General features: G+C 43.4%; 1 protein-coding gene across 7 annotated transcripts in view; it reads right to left on the bottom strand.

Annotated features, from left to right (window-relative positions):
• The window catches only part of PKIG (cAMP-dependent protein kinase inhibitor gamma), a 417,015-nt gene that overhangs the window by 14,135 nt on the left and 388,772 nt on the right, over window positions 1–14,108 (bottom strand). The window lies entirely within an intron of this gene.

Below are 14,108 nucleotides of genomic sequence, written 5' to 3' on the forward strand. Positions count from 1 at the left end.
TTAAATTCACCTACTGGTAATTCTTCTGGGCCACTATTTAAATATTAGCCACTGGTAATTAATCTTCTCCACTGGACTCAAGCTGCACCTCACCGATGAGTTTCAAAAGGCTGAAAAAAGCTTTTGGTGTGCTTGTGTTCTCCTATGAAGGAGGCCTGACCTGGTAGTTCTAAGTGAACTATATCTACTAGCATGCATGCCAATATTTTAGAACAGGAAAGTAGGATTTGTTTTTGCAAAAAATAAATAAATAACGGAACGAGTCTATTGGAATGTATGTACTAAAGCAGACTGATAGTGATTTGTATAGGGCTGGTCTTTCTAGAGATGCAGAGTGGACAAAAAACGATGGACTGGAAGGTAGCATGAGTTGCTACCAGTGGCTGATTATTTCAATCCTTCCAGATCGCATAATGTGGGTTCTGTGAGCATTATGTAATTAGGCTCAACCTGCATCCCTCTAAGGAAGCTCAAAATATTAAAACCTGTTTATAACTAATCGTGTTCCTGTTAGCAGAGAATCTGTCCGTTCAGTTCAGTAGGCACAGCTCCTACAGGTACGTGATCAAGACTGAATTACAGGTGGCTGGTCCTGTCTACAGTTGCAGAGTAAGCAAACAACTTTGACCTTGAAATGTGGCACGAGCAATTGCCAGTGGCTAAGGTTAAATCAATCACTCCACTCTTCACTATTTTTCTCCTGGGAAGAGCTGGCATGATTTAGAAGGACCAGTCACTAATCTGGACCAGGCAGGCGGCTCACAAACCCAAGTTAAGGGCATGGTGGTTTGGGAAATTACATTTTATGAATGACAAAAAATAAAGTGAACACATCCATTGAGTTAACTACTTGCACCAAATAGTGATAAGAAAGGACATTCTGAAGCAAACATATTTCAAATGGAATTCAATACAGGTGATAAAAAATAAAGTACATTTTAGGAATAACAAGATTCCATGGATGATACTGGTTAAAGGTGTAATATGAAATACTAAAAAGCAGATGAAAATGCCACCTTGCACATACAGATGTATGAAAGTCACAACGTTTGATAATTTTGCATGTGTTGCATGATTCGGTGCTTAAGGGAGGGTGTACTCTGGAAGAATTATGCAGAGGCTCGGCAGGAAGATACACCTATTAGAAAATAAATATGTACTGAACACTGCTGAAGTGGATAAAGAGAGCAACAAAAATGATCCCAGATGAAACACTGAGGCAAGTGACACTGATATATAGAGTTGTTAGTGAATGATGGTGAAGCATTCATCTTTAAATCAAAGTTAAGACTTTTATAAGAGTGTAGTTGAATTAAATCCCAGGAATATTAAAGTGCAGGACTATGGAAAGGATACACTAGCTATGACAGGGTACATCTGGCTAATATTGGAGTCAGTGGAATGAAAACGGTTAGCAACATTTATATAGATACAAAAGGAGAAACCATTTAGGTTTAGTACACAAAACTGATTTGGCTTTGAATTTCAGGCAAGGTGCCACTGAGCAAATATTGTCAGTGACACTAGTGGAGAATTGTACTGTTGAGTTAGAAAATATCCTTTGGTGTTTAGCCCAAGTCAGGGAAGCGAAAGAGGTTTAATTTATTTTGCTGTCTATTCTTATTCCATAGGTTTCCAAGGCTATAGTAAGGTGCAACTGAAGAAAGTCTTCGAAAGATTATTTAGTTCAGGGATACCGGAGTAAATTTAAGTAATATTAATAAATAAATGAATAATATTAAGTAATATTAAGCGAGAGACCTCCAGGGGACTGTGATAAATCGACAATTATCCAATTTAGCATTCAGGGATGTGGAATTCCTATAGCCGGACTCCCAGGACATATTGTTTGGGGTCAAGGACTACAAGTTTTCATGTTTATCTTGTCCCGAGGACAAGTAGGCCCAACCTCCTGCAGCACAAACCTTTGGCTGACAGTTTACAGTACCACATAATGGATCAGAGAATGGCATTGACTGCAGTTAGAGTAATATTTATGTCCATATGTTAATGTTGTTCGCACTTGTATTTTTGGTTCATTTATGCAAATCCTTTATTATTAGGGTGAGCGCTTTAAGCAAATGTTGTAAGCTTGACCTGCACTAATGAGATTGGTTCCATTATGAAAATATGTACAGACGTTTGCAAAGTTTAACAATATGAAACTACGTATAATGTTCCCAGAATGCTCTCTGATCAGATGCAAATATTTGAAGAAGCTTGAAAGCAAGTCCGTTTATTAGCTTTCGAAATAAAATGCTCAGAAAAAATGCTACTATGAAAAAAGGTTTTGCTAATCTACTGTGAAATTTTAGGCACCCTTTCTTTGAAGCATTGTTTAATAAAATTTATTGATACATGCTAAAAAATCATAATGGAAAATCAGTATAATCATAGTTAACGAGATTATGGTAAACATGAAAATAAAGAAGCATTGATAAAGCCAATATGTCCAACATTAGTGTTCAGTCTTTTGGTTTTGCCAGTGCATGTCTTGTTCTGACATGGTTTTTGTAAAACGTTATTGTTCTGTTAGCTGCCTGGCCTGCACCTTCATAATAAACATTGGCAAAAAGAAAAAATATTTCTTGGTCTCAAAAAGCACACATTGCTCAGAAGTCCCAGGCACTGCACAAAACTACTTTGTTTGTAGATATCCTCCATGTGAAAAAGCAGAATGCTATCACTCACAGTAAAGCCATTGATAGATAGAGAGATATAATATTAATAAAAACAAAAGATGTTGGTTGAAGTCAGATCTAATTAGGGGGCCAATTCTTATAGAAAGCCACAAAAGTGGACCCAGGGTATACATCCTTGCATTAGTGCATGTTGGAAGTTGGCTCTGTATGTACTATTTCAAAGTAAGAAAAAGCATGCACAGAGTCCAAGGGTTCCCCTTAGAGGTAAGATAGTGGCAAAAATAGATAATTCCAATGCTCTATTTTGTGGTAGTGTGGTCGAGCAGTAGGATTATCAGAGGGTAGTGTTAAGCATTTGTTGTACACACACAGGCAATAAATGAGGAACACACACTCAAAGACAATTCCAGGCCAATAGGTTTTTGTAAAGAAAAATATAATGTCTTAGTTTATTTTAAGAACCACAGGTTCAAGATTTACAAGTAATACTTCAAATGAAAGGTATTTCCCTTAGGTACTTTAGGAACTTTGAATCAGCAAAATAACATGTACAGTTTTCACAAAAATGGAAATAAGCTATTTTTAAAACTAGACAGTGCAATTTTCAACAGTTCCTGGGAGAGGTAAGTGTTTGTTAGTTTTGCAGGTAAGTAAACCACCTACAGGGTTCAAAGTTGGGTCCAAGGTAGCCCACCGTTGGGGATTCAGGGCAACCCCAAAGTTACCACACCAGCAGCTCAGGGCCGGTCAGGTGCAGAGGTCAAAGTGGTGGCCAAAACGCATAGGCTTCAATGGAGAAGGGGGTGCCCTGGTTCCAGTCTGCCAGCAGGTAAGTACCCGCGACTTTAGAGGGCAGACCAGGGGGGTTTTGTAGTGCACCGGGGGGGACACCAGTCAACACAAAAAGTACACCCTCAGCGGCACGGGGGCGGCCGGGTGCAGAGTGCAAACAGGTGTCAGGTTTGCAATAGGTTTCAATGGGAGACCCAGGGGTCTCTTCAACAAAGCAGGCAGGCAAGGGGGGGGCTCCTCGGGGTAGCCACCACCTGGGCAAGGGAGAGGGCCACCTGGGGGTCGCTTCTGCACTGGAGGTCGGATCCTTCAGGTCCTGGGGGCTGCGGGTGCAGTGTCTTTACCAGGCGTCGGGTTCTTAGAAGCAGGCAGTCGCGGTCAGGGGGAGCCTCTGGATTCCCTCTGCAGGCGTCGCTGGAGGGGTTCAGGGGGGTCAACTCTGGCTACTCACAGTGTCGCAGTCACCGGGGAGTCCTCCCTGTAGTGTTGTTTCTCCGCAGGTCGAGCCGGGGGCGTCAGGTGCAGAGTGCAAAGTCTCACGCTTCCGGCGGGAAATGTGTGATCTTTAAAAGTTGCTTCTTTGTTGCAAAGATGTTTCTTCTTTGGAGCAGAGCAGCTGTCCTCTGGAGTTCTTGGTCCTTTTAGATGCAGGGTAGTCCTCTGAGGCTTCAGAGGTCGCTGGACCCTGTGGAACGCGTCACTGTTGCAGTTTTTCTTGAAGTGGGGAGACAGGCCGGTAGAGCTGGGGCCAAAGCAGTTGGTGTCTCCGTCTTCTCTGCAGGGCTTTCAGGTCAGCAGTCCTTCTTCGTCTTAGGTTGCAGGAATCTATCTTGCTAGGTTCTCGGAGCCCCTAAATACTCAATTTAGGGGTGTGTTTAGTTCTGGGGGGTTAGTAGCCAATGGCTACTAGCCCTGAGGGTGGCTACACCCTCTTTGTGCCTCCTCCCTGAGGGGAGGCGGGCACATCCCTAATCCTATTGGGGGAATCCTCCATCTGCAAGATGGAAGATTTCTAAAAGTCAGAGTCACCTCAGCTCAGGACACCTTAGGGGCTGTCCTGACTGGCCAGTGACTCCTCCTTGTTTTTCTCATTATCTGCTCCGGCCTTGCCGCCAAAAGTGGGGCCGTGGCCGGAGGGGGCAGGCATCTCCACTAGCTGGAGTGCCCTGGGGCGCTGTAACAAAGGGGGTGAGCCTTTAAGGCTCACCACCAGGTGTTACAGTTCCTGCAGGGGGAGGTGAGAAGCACCTCCACCCAGTATAGGCTTTGTTACTAGCCACAGAGTCACAAAGGCACTATCCCCATGTGGCCAGCAACATGTCTGGTGTGTGGCAGGCTGGCAAAACTAGTCAGCCCACACTGGAAGTCGGGTATATTTTCAGGGGGCATCTCTAAGATGCCCTCTGGGGTGTGTTTCACAATAAAATGTACACTGGCATCAGTGTGCATTTATTGTGCTGAGAAGTTTGATACCAAACTTCCCAGTTTTCAGTGTAGCCATTATGGTGCTGTGGCGTTCGTGTATGACAGACTCCCAGCCCATATACTCTTATGGCTACCCTGCACTTACAATGTCTAAGGTTTTGCTTAGACCCTGTAGGGGCATAGTGCTCATGCACCTATGCCCTCACCTATGGTACAGTGCACCCTGCCTTAGGGCTGTAAGGCCTCCTAGAGGGGTGACTTATCTATGCCATAGGCAGTGTGTGGTTGGCATGGCACCCTGAGGGGAGTGCCATGTCGACTTAGTCATTTTCTCCCCACCAGCACACACAAGCTGGCAAGCAGTGTGTCTGTGCTGAGTTAGGGGTCTCCAGGGTGGCATAAGACATGCTGCAGCCCTTAGAGACCTTCCCTGGCATCAGGGCCCTTGGTACCAGGGGTACCAGTTACAAGGGACTTACCTGGATGCCAGGGTGTGCCAATTGTGGAAACAAAGGTACAGGTTAGGGAAAGAACACTGGTGCTGGGGCCTGGTTAGCAGGCCTCAGCACACTTTCAAATCATAACTTGGCATCAGCAAAGGCAAAAAGTCAGGGGGGTAACCATGCCAAGGAGGCATTTCCTTACAGTGCAGATTTATGACTTTTGTGAATTCACAAGAATTTACAGACGGAGGCCAGGAAATCGTACTCCTAGAAAATATTTGTGAACTACATTTTAGCACGAGCAACTATGCATGCGTAGATTTGCTCATGCAAACATCTCTAGGGTGTTTACAAGTTCAAATTCCTCCAACCATTTTTGTTTCCAACCCTGGGAGAAGTTTTAATTCTGCCCCTGCCAGGAGTAAATGTCCAATCTTTCTCGTAATGGAAAAAAGACCAAAGAAGAGCAAGTGAAAATTCCTAAAACACGTGAGTTAGTAGGTTTGCACACACTTGTATGAGCATTCCATCCCTGAACTATTGGTCACTGCTACTTAGGATCTGTGGAAAGGTGGCAAAAGGAAATTGGCAGTATTCAAACTGTACTGTTGTATAAGCCCTGGCAAAATCATAGAGGATACTATCAGAGCTATTGTATAATGAAATTGCTGCCATAATTTGTCGCTGCACTAATTACCACCAAAGGAACAAGTGGATTTCATTTTTAAAGAACAAGTATTTTTAGGACGCTGCCCATCCCATGGACAAGAAGATACTTTGTTAAATTCCACATCCCTGTATAGGTACTTAGAATAAAATACCTAATGTTTTCTCACTTTTGCAATTAAAACAGACTCAAAAGATTTCATGAGTGATTGGTTACTGTGATAAACTAAGGTGCTTTTCAGATCATTCCTTGCAGTCTCTGTGTCTTAAGGCACTCGCTCGGGGGAAGCCATTGTTGAATAGAGGCTTCAGACTGAGTCTGGTGTAAAGTTATATAGCCTAGGATTGCAATTTTTTATGTGTCCCAAAATGTTTTTTTTTTTCCAATGGTCACGGTTCTAAATCAAAACTTGGAGCACAGCCATTGTCGTAAATTTCAATTCCACAGTGACTATCAATTACAACACAAAATGTTTATTGAGCCCTTGGCAACCCTAATTCCTATTCCATCCAATACCTTTCAATTTGTGCATACTGCCTGGTCTAAAATGGATACACTATAAGCAGATGAGTTATGAGCACACGCTGTGGGTTTGGATTGGGCTTCCTCAGCTTTGAGAGACTAAATAACTGTACCCTGCCAGATTTCAGAGTCCAAAGTAAATGATAAAGGAATAAAGGCGAAGAACTGGAAAATGTTAAGCCACTGGCTATCTAGTAACTGGAGATTCCAGCTACATATAATCTAAGGTACATTACAAGGCAAAGTTCCATTGTAGTTCACTTATATATTGGTTCTGTAAAATTAGGAGTTTTGCGTAACTTTAAAGAATTTTAAAAGACTGAGTTGGCGGAGCAGAGATTTGAGGTGTATACTCCTACCAAAAGAGACACTTGTTTAAAAAAATTAAAATAAGTCTCAAAAGAGAAGACCGAAAGACAAGTATAAAAGTCTGCCTCTATCTGTTCTTCAACTGACATGAAAGGGATGTTCCAGCTATGTGGCTGAAGCTAGGCGACAAACTATCTTTCGATAGGTGAGGGCCAGCAGGCTTACGTGCTGTGTTTTTCTATCTAGTCACTGATTACACACCCTGCAGATCACCAAGGGTCAAGCTCTCTTTCATAAAAATATTTTCACATGCATTTCTGCCAAACAGTGAATTTGGACAGTCTTCCACGATCATCTCCTTGCAAAAGGCAGGATGGCAACATTGAAAAGATCAAAACCTAAAGGTATGTCACTGAAAGTACGAAATGCACATACACATTATTAAGAAGCATTGGTAAAACCATTAAATCCAGTCTTGGAGAGCCTTCAAATTTGTATGTATTTATTTATTTTTTGACAACATCTAATAGGCATTAGCAGTGTAAAAGTAATAAAAAGTAAAACATCTGCTCCCTAAAGGTGGTAGACATATGTTTGCAAAAAAGTGTTAAAAATGACATTGTAAAAATAAATAAAAAGTATTAAATGAGAGCAAAAATGAAAGCAGTGTTTGGACTACTACACCTGGCCCTGAAATGGTCTACTTTCCAGGCAGAAGTGCACTTGTGAAATGGTCTCATTCATAGTGAAAGGGGAAAATGGCTAAAGTGAGTTAACTCCATGCTGTAAGGTGAGGCAGAGAGAACCAAATGTCAATGTCCCTTGACCAAACCAACTGAAGACAACAATTATGAAGGAACAAATTAAGCACTTTCCTTTTAAATACTAGTGTGATGGAAACAAGGACTTTAATAGGATCAAACTGAAGTAAGACATTTTACCAGGTGATGCGCAAATGTTCACTGAAACAGGATTATCACGCATTGTCATTTGTGCACTGCATAGTTTTATCAGTAAAACTGCATGTTCGTACAAATGTAGTGGTCATTTCAATGGAGATGTGCTCTCGGTGAATGGCAATGTGATACAATAGCGTGCTTCAGTAACGTATTTCCAACAGTGTGCTCCAAAATGCACCCAAAGGCACATGCCACATCCTTACCACTCTGATGTGAATGGACGTGGCTCACTCGCTACACTTGTGGAGTTTGGGTTTTTCACAGCCCCTACCACTTCAGTGATGAAACACTGATGGCAAAATCCTCATCTCAAAATGGGCCTAAATTTAGAGCACTTGGGTACAGGGAAAATCTAGGTCGCGCAGACATTACCCCTTGCATTTGCCTTGTCATTCAGAATCTTAATAGAGTCAGGGGTGATGATTAGATACGCAGAAATCAGTGGTTTGTTAAAGGGCGGAGACTATATGAATATTGAGCAATGCAGCTAAAATGGTCAAAGAGAAGCCCAAATGTGGGGTAAACCGCGTTCAACTTTTGATCTGCCTGAAAACCCTTTTTAGGGTCGAGCCTGCGTTGCATGCGCTCACGCATGTGTTTCGCAGCGAGACTCTTTTGTATTTAGAAAAGGGCTCGGAGCCCTGTCAACTTCACGTCAGTGTTTTTTATTGGTTGGTGGGCTTCCCTAATAAAATCTGCTTGCTTTCATTGGTCATGCCTTTTCCGGTGGCTAGCCCTCCTCCAGCGCAGGACCAAGTACAGAAAACATGCGAGGCTCGCTGTTTTCCATCGGGCTCGTGGACTTTTTTTTTTCTAATTTACGAGCGCGATCTCGCTTGGCAGAAGTCGAGCGCTTTACATACTTGATTTCACTTTTTCGGGTTATGTACATAAATGCACTTTGGCCCGATAGGTGAAAAGTCGGGGTAGGAGTTTATAACGCGATCAGCTCTAACATGAGCAAACGCGAGACCCTTTGCATTGTAAATGCTTGTTTTTTGCTGTCACCGTGGCTTCCCTTGACTGAGAGGTCACCAGAAGGAATTCTGCGAGGCCAAGGGCGTGAAAACGGGAGTTAATAGACTCTCCGACTGGTCGCCGCGGAGCCGAGAACCGGGCTGCAGCCACAGGCGGCTTGCATTATTTATTGGGCTGTGAGAGCTTAATCCGCCCTTCCAGAGCATTCCGAGAGCATCTGCTTTCTGTGATAATGACACACACGTAAGGCTTATGTTCACCTTTTTCGATCAGAGTTCAATTGTAAAAACAAGGGCCCCACACACCAGTTGCTTTCTAAAAACAAACCGGTGCAGGTTCTTTTTTACTTTTAGGATTTTTTTTTTTTTAATTTTTTTTAAAGAGTTGCCTGCAAAACGCTTGTGCCGTGCTTAAAAATCTCTTGTATCACCCCCCAACACACACAACCCACCACCTCCCCTGACACGTCAGATTTCCCCATTGTTGCTCTTACCCCCCCCCCCTCCCCCCCCCCCAATTGCTGCTTGCTGCCTCGCAACTCCCGGTGCTTGTTCATTGTTGTAACGTGCTCCGCTCCCATGCCGGTTATTGTTACAGATTGCATTGTTGGCGTAGCTTGCCCCCTCCCCCTTCCTGGTTCCGTACTTGTTGGTTTGTCCCGTTCCCGTACTTATGCAGCTACATCATGTCTATTTTCGTAGCGCTGTACGCAAAAATAGCTTTCACTTTTACCTAGGCATACTCGTTTTACTGTGGAGAGGTACACCGCGGAGACACACATGGTCGGAATACTCGGGGGTTTCAAAGCGCAGGCACCACGTCATGTACAGAGAACCGAAACAGCAGTAATCCTGCTGTAGGGCACCGCCTCTGTGACTGCACACTGTTCGGTAAACACAATCACACTAGGAGTGAGGGGTTCCAGTTACGGGGGGCTGCATAGAACTACGGGGATGTCTGTAAACTTTACTCCCGTGGTCTGCTCTGGGGATCAGCTGACACTAAACGTCAGTCCCATAGCGAGGGCAGAAAAACACAGGGCACGTCAACGCATGCCACAAATACCTATCCGTGAAAGACTTTAGGTACACCATCGTATGAGCCTCGAGGCGCTGTGTGCAAGATGGCTGTGCCAGAAAGAACCACTGGTTCGTGGGCTTGTGAGACCAGCGGCACTAAATTGTCTACAACCGGAGGCAGCACAGAGATTTGTGTTCTAACTCTTTCCGCCTTTGGCACACACAGCATTGAAGGCAACGCTGGAATGTGTGTGTTATTGGAGGCACTGCTTAGGCGTGGTTGTGTGTGCCTAGTGTGAGACAGGCTGTGCTGTCAATTCTGTATTCCTGCAGATGTTCCTGGAAGGTGTGTTGTGGCACAGCTGGGATGTGCCTAAATGAACGCAGCGCAAAGATGGGTGTGAGTGCGGTCACTGCTGGGACACGTAGCGCTTGTGTCACTGGTGACGTATACACCATAGCTACTCTAGAGAAATATTCATGATTGCACATACTGGTAAAATGTGTTGAGCTGTATGGTGAGCATTGGTAGTCAGACCTTCTACTTACCACTAGAAACTAACTTGGGTGTCACGGAGTAGCGTGCAACCCGAATGCACAGCACTCCAATGCCTCGATGCCTTTTGAGAGGTAGTAAATCCTATATAAATGAGAGTAAATCAGTACATTGATTTTAATACTGAGATCTACTTTTCCTAGAAGCGGCCTTCTTAGGCACACAACAGTTCAGTAAAATAAGCTAGGAGATAAGCTACACAAGTTTTTTTTAATAAACTGCTCATTTAAAACCACTGGGGTTTTACTGAAACAAATCAGAATACTTACAGTGAAGGGCCAGCTTTGTTGCACCCCCCAGCGGTTTATTTTTGTAAAGTTTACAATGCAATTGTTGTTTCAAACATTACAGGGAGTGCAGAATTATTAGGCAAGTTGTATTTTTGAGGATTAATTTTATTATTGAACAACAACCATGTTCTCAATGAACCCAAAAAACTCATTAATATCAAAGCTGAATATATTTGGAAGTAGTTTTTAGTTTGTTTTTAGTTTTAGCTATGTTAGGGGGATATCTGTGTGTGCAGGTGACTATTACTGTGCATAATTATTAGGCAACTTAACAAAAAAATATATATACCCATTTCAATTATTTATTATTACCAGTGAAACCAATATAACATCTCAACATTCACAAATATACATTTCTGACATTCAAAAACAAAACAAAAACAAATCAGTGACCAATATAGCCACCTTTCTTTGCAAGGACACTCAAAAGCCTGCCATCCATGGATTCTGTCAGTGTTTTGATCTGTTCACCATCAACATTGCGTGCAGCAGCAACCACAGCCTCCCAGACACTGTTTAGAGAGGTGTACTGTTTTCCCTCCTTGTAAATCTCACATTTGATGATGGACCACAGGTTCTCAATGGGGTTCAGATCAGGTGAACAAGGAGGCCATGTCATTAGATTTCCTTCTTTTATACCCTTTCTTGCCAGCCACGCTGTGGAGTACTTGGACGCGTGTGATGGAGCATTGTCCTGCATGAAAATCATGTTTTTCTTGAAGGATGCAGACTTCTTCCTGTACCACTGCTTGAAGAAGGTGTCTTCCAGGAACTGGCAGTAGGACTGGGAGTTGAGCTTGACTCCATCCTCAACCCGAAAAGGCCCCACAAACTCATCTTTGATGATAACAGCCCAAACCAGTACTCCACCCCACTTTGCTGGCGTCTGAGTCGGACTGGAGCTCTCTGCCCTTTACCAATCCAGCCACGGGCCCATCCATCTGGCCCATCAAGACTCACTCTCATTTCATCAGTCCATAAAACCTTAGAAAAATCAGTCTTGAGATATTTCTTGGCCCAGTCTTGACGTTTCAGCTTGTGTGTCTTGTTCAGTGGTGGTCGTCTTTCAGCCTTTCTTACCTTGGCCATGTCTCTGAGTATTGCACACCTTGTGCCTTTGGGCACTCCAGTGATGTTGCAGCTCTGAAATATGGCCAAACTGGTGGCAAGTGGCATCGTGGCAGCTGCACGCTTGACTTTTCTCAGTTCATGGGCAGTTATTTTGCGCCTTGCTTTTTCCACACGGTTCTTGCGACCCTGTTGACTATTTTGAATGAAACGCTTGATTGTTCGATGATCACGCTTCAGAAGCTTTGCAATTTTAAGAGTGCTGCATCCCTCTGCAAGATATCTCACTATTTTTGACTTTTCTGAGCCTGTCAAGTCCTTCTTTTGACCCATTTTGCCAAAGGAAAGGAAGTTGCCTAATAATTATGCACACCTGATATAGGGTGTTGATGTCATTAGACCACACCCCTTCTCATTACAGAGATGCACATCACCTAATATGCTTAATTGGTAGTAGGCTTTCGAGCCTATACAGCTTGGAGTAAGACAACATGCATAAAGAGGATGATGTGGTCAAAATACTCATTTGCCTAATAATTCTGCACTCCCTGTATTCCAATTTACCAGATGGCTGTATTGCAGTTCATCTAGGTCAATCGTCAACCATTGCCATCTGCCACAAGTGTCAATAAATATGTACCCTGCAAGCTGTATCAAGCCTTACTCTAATACTGTTTTCATTGTTAAGTAAATTCTGTAAAAAACTAATCTCGGGCCGGATCATCTCTAAAGGTGGCCAGGATTGAAGTTCATACTGTCAGCTGAGATTAACAGTACCTGCATACCATAAGACAAACTTATATACTATCCACCTTTAGAGAGGCTCTGTGATATGATTTGTTCGTCAGTCAGTAAATTCAGTAAAAACACGATAAAAGTGACAGATTAGACGGGTACACCAACATGAGCAAGCATGTAGGCTGTCAAGGTTGATAGTAAACCCACAAGAATTGTAATAAATGGAATCCACTCTCTAGAAACCCTTACATTAAATAACAATGGAGGAATAATGTTGAAAACTGCAATAACAATACTATTGAAAGGTTCTGTGGGACTCCAGCTACACCTCCTGCCCCTCTACTTGTTTACAGGGTGGCAGGATGACGCAGAAGACTTATTCGCTGCATATGTGTGGCTGGGGTGGAAAAGGGTAAATAAGTATTTTTGTTTAATAAACATTTTCAGGTCGGGCCTACCAGACAGCTCTAGCTTTTGGTTGCGCAAGACTTACTGAAAGCTTACCAAGAACATACAAGGGCTGGCCGCCCATCCACCGCTTAAACTGATTGGCCGTAATGTCACTCGCTTGCTTGCTTCTTATTCAGTGCTTTTCTGTTCCAGCTTCTCAATCTTACGCTTATCTCTCCACTGAAGCATAGCCTTTTAAGCGCCCCTCTGATTGGCTTCCACTGCTCAGTTTTATGGCACACCTTTTCAGGTTTCGCTTGCACTGTGCTTGCAAAGTCTTTTGTAAATAATTTTTAAAAAATCTTCAAAAGGGTTTAGAACCTGCCCCTTACTCACCTGAACCTACCATTCGTTTATTCCAATGTTGCTCTAATGTAAGTGCTCCTTATTGGCCAGCACGTCGTTAAATTTTAGACCTGCACTCGTAAAGAGTACATGTGCCTGCAGTCTCTCTCATCGACCCCCATCCTCACCATTGTCTTTAACCCACCCCTCTGTTTTTTCAAACCACCGGGCCCTCCTCTTTCACTTTTTCACAAGAGTCACATGACCCTCGTTTGAGGGCCAAGCCTCATTAAATAAATTACTTCCTAAATGTTTAGTCCGCAGGCCAAAAAATGCAATCTTAATTTTCGTTGCCCAACCACTTCATTAATCAGGGAACTCTGGAAACCTTGACAGGCTGTGAGCCATGCCCCCGAAAATTGTGGTGGTAGCATAGCGTGTTCTTGTTAAAAAGTATAACACCACTAGTGCGTGAGTGAAAACCGTGAACTGAACAAAAGTCAACATCGCTGCTTTTATTAGAGTTTGGAATTGCCAAACCACTAATCGACGTTCTCTCAACACTGGGCAAAAACCACCAGGCCACCTGGCCCTTGTTCCTTGTTACATTTTTACTGACCTCTGGTTCTCGGAGATCAAACCCCACCCCCCACTTTCTTGTCGTAAGGGTCGGTGCATTCAAGGAGTCTTTTATTATGGCTTGTAGGACACACGACTTCACACTGCCACTTCAATTCCCACAATGCACTCTGGCACGAGTTTTAAGTAAAGGTTACAACATACTTGTTTCAGAAGTGGACAAAAAAAGAAGCAGCGACGTGTTAGTACAAGAAACGAGGGGCACTGTGTGGGGAGCACAGAGACACCGTTTTATAGAGGTGGATCGGGGTTTACTGAAAAGGTACCCTGTGATCATGACCTTTCAATGCTATTTGCACATGATCTTTTCCAGTTCTAGCCTTTCC

Source organism: Pleurodeles waltl, chromosome 7 (assembly GCF_031143425.1).
Source record: "Pleurodeles waltl isolate 20211129_DDA chromosome 7, aPleWal1.hap1.20221129, whole genome shotgun sequence".
NCBI classification, from domain to species: domain Eukaryota; kingdom Metazoa; phylum Chordata; class Amphibia; order Caudata; family Salamandridae; genus Pleurodeles; species Pleurodeles waltl.